Here is a 7,106-nt window from a genome sequence, read left to right as displayed (position 1 = left end):
AGGAGCGTCGCCGCCGCGCTCCCGCAGAGGGAGCTCCGGCCCCGCGCTCCGGGGCCCCCGCGCCGCGCCCGGGACTAAGTTCCCAGGTGCGCGGTGCGCTGCGCTCTCCGCCGCCGCTCGGAGCGTCAGCCAGCTTCGGTTCCCTCCCCGCGTTCAACAGCAAGAAAGCGGAGGTCTGGAGAGCTAAGTGACTTGCCCAGAGATGATCAGAGGGCGGTGACGGAGCAAACACATCTGCGACTCCTTGCTTTTTCCTTTGCGAGGTCCTGCAGGAATCGCCTCGCTCTCACTGGTTAAGACCCACAGGTCAGTGTCCCAGGCAGCCTGGAGAAATATCTAGGAGCGGCGTGGGAAAGTGGAGTTTTATGCCCCATAAATAGACTACAAAGTTGTTTTCCCGTCTGTACCTGCAGGTCAAATAGACACTCTAAGGCTTCCTCTTTACCCTCAAGCGGGGGTGAGGGTGGCGGGCCGTGCCGGCATGGTATCCGGTCCCATTTCTGTTCACCCTATTGCCGGAAACACGCCTACTTAATCAACTGGGCAATATCTACGCCTCAGCCTTGGTGGCGGGTTCGTGTGAACAGACCAACTCTGAGGCCCTACCTTCCATACCTTCTAATTCCCCACCTTCCAGACTTCTCTCGCTGTGCTCCAGTCCTTGGTGGCCAGCGAGGCTCCTGGGAGGGGCTGCCTTACAGACCAGGGATGCACCAGGGAAGTCAGTCCCAGCTGGTTTCTTCCTTCCGTCCTCAGTTAACCCACGTAGACTGAGCGCCTGCTGTATGCCAGGTGTGTTGGTGAGGAGCCAGATCGGACCAGGTAAAACCGGTTAGGCCTTGCGACCCAGGAATCCTAAAAGAGGGAGCTGCATAGGACCCCATATCCTTTAATCCTACACTCTGAAATCTGCCCACAGTAGTAGAGACTCTGAGACCACCCTGCCTTTAAAAAAAAAAAATCCCCAGTGTTTGGAAAAAGAAGTATTTTCATAAATACTTTAATACTTTGCAGACTTATTTTCAAGCAGATGGCCAACTTTGCATTCATCTCTCCAGTGGGGCCCCCTGTTTCTGGAAGAGTCATTAAAGGTCACATTATTCACCCTTCTGGTCTCCCTCATGATAATGATAAGAACAACTAAGCCTTCTGTTACCTGCTGTGAGGACTGTTCTAAGCAATTTGTGCAGATTAATCTTTCAACCCTCACAACTTTATGAGGGAGATGCTATTTTTTCTATTCTGATTTTCCAGAGGAGAGGGAGGCAAGTGAGGGGAAATAACTTGCCAGTAAATGGCAGAACCAGAACTCAGACCAGCGTGGTCTGTCCCAGTGTCCATGAGATAACAGCTGAGGAAACTGTGACTTCATCAGCCACCATCAGCCCGGCCCCCACCATAGGCCCCAGTTATCTAAGCAAGGGCTGCTATGAAATCCAAACACATATAGTTTCTCCCAAATTGGTCAGTTTAAAAATTTGGATATATCGTATCATAAAGTAGTTGTCCATTCACTTACTTGCACCCATTTCCAACTCCAGGATCAACCTTTTGTCATAAAGTAAACTGTTTCTATGATAAGACCTTAAAAAATACCTGTATGAACTTCCCTGGTGGTCCAGTAGTTAAGAATCTGCCTTCCAGTGCAGAGGACACCCATTAGATCCCTGGCTCAGGAACTAAAGATCCCACATGCTGTGGAACAACTGAGCCCGAGAGCTGAAGATCCCGAGTGCTGCCACTAAGACCCAACACAGCCAAAACAGAATTAAATAAATAAATATTAAAAAGTACCTTTACCGCAATGCTTGTAAACTCTTTCTTTTCTACTCAGACTATAGTCAGTTCATTCCCTGTCCTCTTCAGTCACCCTCTTCCCTTAAAGCCTTGCTCTGATCAGCATCCCAGGTCTTCAAAGGATGCCTCTCAGCTGCACATGTGTTTATCCTTAGTTACTCAGTCATGTCGAATTCTTGTGACCCCATGGACTGTAGCCCACCACGCTCCTCTTTCCATGGGATTTCCCTGGCAAGAATACTAGAGTGGGTTGCCATTTCTTTCTCCAGGGGATCTTCCCAAAACAGGAATCAAACCTGTATCTTCTGTGTTGGCAGGTGGATTCCTTACTGCTGAGCCACCAGGGAAGACCCTAGGCTTGATGGTGGCCCCCTAAGGCCTCCACTACACCCTACGGTGTGCTTAGCACTCCTAGGGTATTAGTTTCCCAGGACTGCCATAACAAGTCACTACAAACTGGATGACTTCAGACAGTATAAATTTATTCTTTCACAATTTAGAGTCTAGAAGTGTGACATCAAGGCATTGGCCAGGCTGTGCTCTCTTTGAAGGATCTCAAGTCCAGTATGGGGCTTCCTTGGTGGCTCAGTGGTAAAGAATCTGCCTGCCAATGCAGAAGACTCGGGTTCGATCTTGGGTCAAGAAAGATCCCCTGGAGGAGGAAATGGTAACCCACTCCAGTATGCTTGCCCAGGAAATCCCATGGACGGAGAGGAGCTACAGTGCTGGGCTACAGTCCATGGGGTTGCAAAGGAGTTAGACATGACTTAGAGATAAAACAACAACAACGAAGTCCAGTCTGACCTATTCATAACTTGATTACATATGCAAAGACATGAACTTTGAGGGGACACTTGTCAACCCAGTACAACACCCAAAAGTCACTGTTAATGAAAACATATTGTTTGAGCTAAGAATACAAAGAGGCATGCATAAATCACAGACCTTGCCCTCAAAGAAAAGACACTGTAGTTACAGAGGTAGTAACTACACAGTAACTACACACGTCCTGTACTCAGAACAGGCATCACCAACAAGACAGGAGATGCTTAGAATCAGCTGCCTGGGACCAAAGGGCAGCCATGCCGGGGGAATTCACTGAGGATACCACTAAGGGACTTCACTCAGAGTACAGGGAGTTCCGAGCCGGTCCCTGAAGGAAAAGTAGGAAAGGCGGAGCTAAGTAAGGAGGGCTTGTCGAAAGCACAGCTCCAAAGGTGAAGGTGTGCCGGAAAGAATCTTACTTTTGAAGTTTTGCTGTAGAAACGGGAGGCTGAAAAGGATGTAGATAAGCGCCATACAGAGTGGAAGAACTCAGTGAATTACTCTATGATAATACTGTGCTGTAATACTGCAGCAGTGAGCATGCTGTGAAGTGGTCTCTAATTCACTCATGTTATTTGGTCTTTATGGCAATCCTGAGTGCTGTTATACAACCAAGGATCCTGGGGCTCAAAGAAATACTAGCGTGTCCAGGTAAATCAGCCAATCAGTCATAGAACTAGTAGGGAACAAATACTAGCGTGTCCAGGTAAATCAGCCAATCAGTCGTAGAACTAGTAGGGAACACATTGGTCTTGCTATTCTTCGTTTAGGAATTCCACCACAAAATAATGTGCCTCCTGGGTTACCCTTCCAGTCCTGACTGTGTTGTTCTTGGCCCAAGGAAACCATTCGAAGAAGACAGTAATCCTGCAAGAAATGGAAATGTCTTCTAAAAGTCATGTAAATCCCAAATTGGAATTGTGGTAAGCCCTTCCCAGCCATCTGAATTACTTTCACGAAACCTTATGAGGAATTTCTAATGTATTTAAAAAGTCTTCTTAGGCCTTCAGAGACATCATAGGATCCAATGTCTTTCTGCAGAACTAACTTAGCTGGTTATCTTAAGGAAATAGGGGCTGAATGGAACTTGAAGGCATGCAAAGACACTGATAAGAAGTTGAGGGGAAATTGAATACAAAAGACAAGAAATTACACCACAGGTCAGCAGAAACTGATAATTCAAGCTCTAGGTCTGGGCTCACCAGCATGGAGTCAAGCACAGATGACCAGATCTTGGCATGTTTTGGAGGCTTTCTAGTAAGAATTTGTCATAGGCTACCAACGGAAAGCAAGCAGAAAGTCTAGCCTTGGGTTGGCTATCTGATACTTAATGTGTTTCCCTGGATTTTCCTTTACTTAGCAAGCACATAGCTTGCCAGATTCTCTGCTGGCTGAGTGTTTAAAGGTATATTTAAGGATGAAATGCTTTTGAGACTAATGTGATTCACTGAACTCTTGCTTGTGCAAAATGCTGCACTGTTGCTATGGAAGAATACAAAAATACAACATCCCTTGACCTTGGAGAAAATCCCATTTAATTTAGGAGACATGAGACATATGACGTATACATGATATAAGTGAGACTAAATGAAATTTGTAAGCAGTTTCTCATGTTTAGATACAACTTCTTAGAACGAGGCCCTCCCGGCTCCCCTTTTTAAAGCCATGTCCTGCTTTGGAGAAAGGACCAGGAGGGGTGAGGCGAGTGGGACAGAGGGATGAGGGGGTGGTGGGGGTGGTGGCTGAGAGCACTGTCCAGGCCCCGAGCCAGCTGGCCGGCTGATGGAGTTTCACAGAAAAGCGCTACAAGGGAAGAGCTTACTCTCGGGAAAATAGAGAAATAGGGGCCCCTAAGGCTGGGGAGGCAGTAGACTTTTCCCTGTATGTCAACTGAGGGACTCATGTCATTTGGCTTGGCTTCTAAAGGAAAAGGAGACCCACACTACAGAGACAGGGCTCTAGGGCTCACATTACTATACATAAAGTCATTTGTGGCACAGAGCTAAGTTCTTCCAAATTTAACTGTTCACTCCTTTTTTTATCCTGATTTTTTATTTGGGTCAAAATCACCATTTTCTTTTTTTCCCCCTTTTTAAAAAAATTGAAGTATAGTTGATTTATAATTATTGGTTTCATGTGTACAGCAAAGTGATTCAGTTATACACACATATATGTTTTTTCAGATTCTTTTCCATTATAGGTTATAACAGGATATTGCAAACCAACATTTTTTTAAACCTCTTCATTTCCATCACCAGCATTTCTTTTGGGGACATTTTTACACAAAGAGACATAGTTTCTGTTCTGTTTAATCATTTCACGACAGTTAATGAGTAGGCAATAACAATAATGAACAGAACCAAAAAAGCTGTGCTGAACTGAAGATGCTAGGGGATTGGCAAGGCTCACCCACTAGCTGGGTAACTTGCATCACCATTTCGTTGCCTCCAGCTTTGAAGGACATGAACCAACTTCATATCTCAGCCACAAGGCCAGACATCATTGAACTTTAAGGTGTGTCGTGAACAGCTGAAAACAGAAATGTTAACTGCTTTTACCTTCAGAAGTATCACTACTTACATTACAGCCTCAAATGTTTGCACCTACTGTTCCTACTTTAAAGGAGCCTAAATGAAAGAATATAAACTTACAAATATGGCCGACGAATTTAGAAGTTAACTATGCAGCCTATCGGAGAAGGCACTGGCACCCCGCTCCAGTACTCTTGCCTGGAGAATCCCATGGACAGAGGAGCCTGGTGGGCTGCAGTCCATGGGGTTGCAAAGAGTCGGAAACGACTGAGCAACTTCATGTTCACTTTTCACTTCCATGCATTGGAGAAGGAAATGGCAACCCACTCCAGTGTTCTTGCCTGCAAAGTCCCAGGGACGGGGGAGCCTGGTGGGCTGCCGTCCATTGGGTGGCACAGAGTCGGACACACTGAAGCGACTTAGCAGCAGCAGCAGCATGCGGCCTATATGAGGGACTTTAAGATACAAGCAGCTTGATCTATTGTTCAGTCACCAAGTCGTGCGCAACTCTGTGCGACCCCATGGACTGCAGCACACCAGGTTTCCCGTCCTTCACTGTCTCCTGGAGTTTGCACGAATTCATATCCATTGAGTCAGTGATGCTTATCTAACCATCTCGTCCTTGATCTGGCATGGCTTCAAATTCCATTCTTCTTATTTAACTGGTAAGAGAATTCAGGACATGAAAACATTACAATTAACATTTAAGCAGAAACTTTCCACATTTCTTGGCTTTTATGTGTCTGAGAGAGATGTATCCCTGGTTTCCTTTTGCAAAGCAGGCTTCAACAAAAATGAAATGAGAATAAATAGAAAATGAGAGAGTCCAAAGAAAACACATGTGGAGGTTATGTGCTATTATCCCTCAGAGTCTTGAGAACCCAATGAGACTTAAAATCCAAGTCTTATGGGCACATGCAGTCAATTAACAGGGTAGTTTTCCATGAAAACTGAGTTTGGGCAGTATCTCAGATGAATCAACTTTATTTTCTTTATGCCTGGGGCTCCTAGATTGAAAAAGAGAAAGCCCAAGAGCAGGGATCAATGGATTTGTACTGAGGCTCTTCCAGCAGGACTTTTGCATTCCATTTTCCACCAGCGAGCATCTCTGTCTGCCCTGCCTGTCATTCACCAAAGTGAGTCAATCCTCAGAATGCGTAGGTGGCAGGAGTCAGTAGGGCCGCTGTCACTCAGAAAGATGTCAACACTTTTAATCATAATGTCTATTTTTTAGGCAGATACCTTTGATTTAGAGAGAGGAAACATATGATACCTAACAGCGTGAGTTCTGAAACCAGATTACCAGGTTTGAATCCCAGCTCTACCACTTGGTGGTACACGTGTGACTCTGGGCCAGTTTACTTCATCCTATACCTTGATTTCCTCATCTGTAAAATGGGGACAATAGTTCTACCTCATAGGGTGTGGTTAAGATTAAATGAGATAATATACTGGAAGTGCTTATAACAATGAATTGGTATATGTTAGGTGCAATAAATACTAGCTCTTACCCCACCCCAGCCTTACTCACATGCTTTTTTTTTTTTTAGCAGAGTCCGGAGTGTGTACACCTGACTACTCTTCTGCACGTGGGCATGCACTTAAACTTCTCAGCCAATCAAGGGTAGCCTGCTTCCCTGGCTAGTGACTGATGTACGGACAAGCAGAAGGTAAAATTTTGCATAATGAAATAAACTTTCCTGGGGTGGTGGTGGTGGCGTTCAAGGAAGGTTTCTTCCCAAATGATGTGCGTTGGAGGGAATGTTTCTTTCTTCTTCTAATGATGCTGTTTCTACATCTACATCTGCCTGAAACAGCAGAGTCATCTTGGCACCCTGAAGGGAGCTGGAAAAAAGATGGAAACAATCCTAACACTGTTGAGTTAAAGAGCTAACCAACCCCCAGATTCCTACCTCTGGACTTGTTTATGAATGAAAAAATTTCCATTTTGAA

The 7,106-nt window shown here is 45.4% G+C and overlaps 1 long non-coding RNA gene across 2 annotated transcripts; it reads left to right on the top strand.

Moving 5' to 3' along the window:
* Positions 1-21: 21 nt before the first annotated feature.
* Positions 22-7,106, top strand: LOC120852614. Of its 2 annotated transcripts, XR_005718594.1 has the most exons (3): positions 22-306; positions 3,464-3,545; positions 6,704-7,106. It is a non-coding gene; the product is annotated as an uncharacterized LOC120852614 (long non-coding RNA). The 2 variants fall into 2 exon arrangements; XR_005718595.1 differs by lacking the exon at positions 3,464-3,545.

This window comes from Oryx dammah, unplaced genomic scaffold (genome assembly GCF_014754425.2).
Source record: "Oryx dammah isolate SB20612 unplaced genomic scaffold, SCBI_Odam_1.1 HiC_scaffold_26, whole genome shotgun sequence".
Taxonomy (NCBI): Eukaryota; Metazoa; Chordata; class Mammalia; order Artiodactyla; family Bovidae; genus Oryx; species Oryx dammah.
Note: the sequence above shows the minus strand (reverse complement) of the source record. Positions and strands in the feature narration are given on the sequence as shown.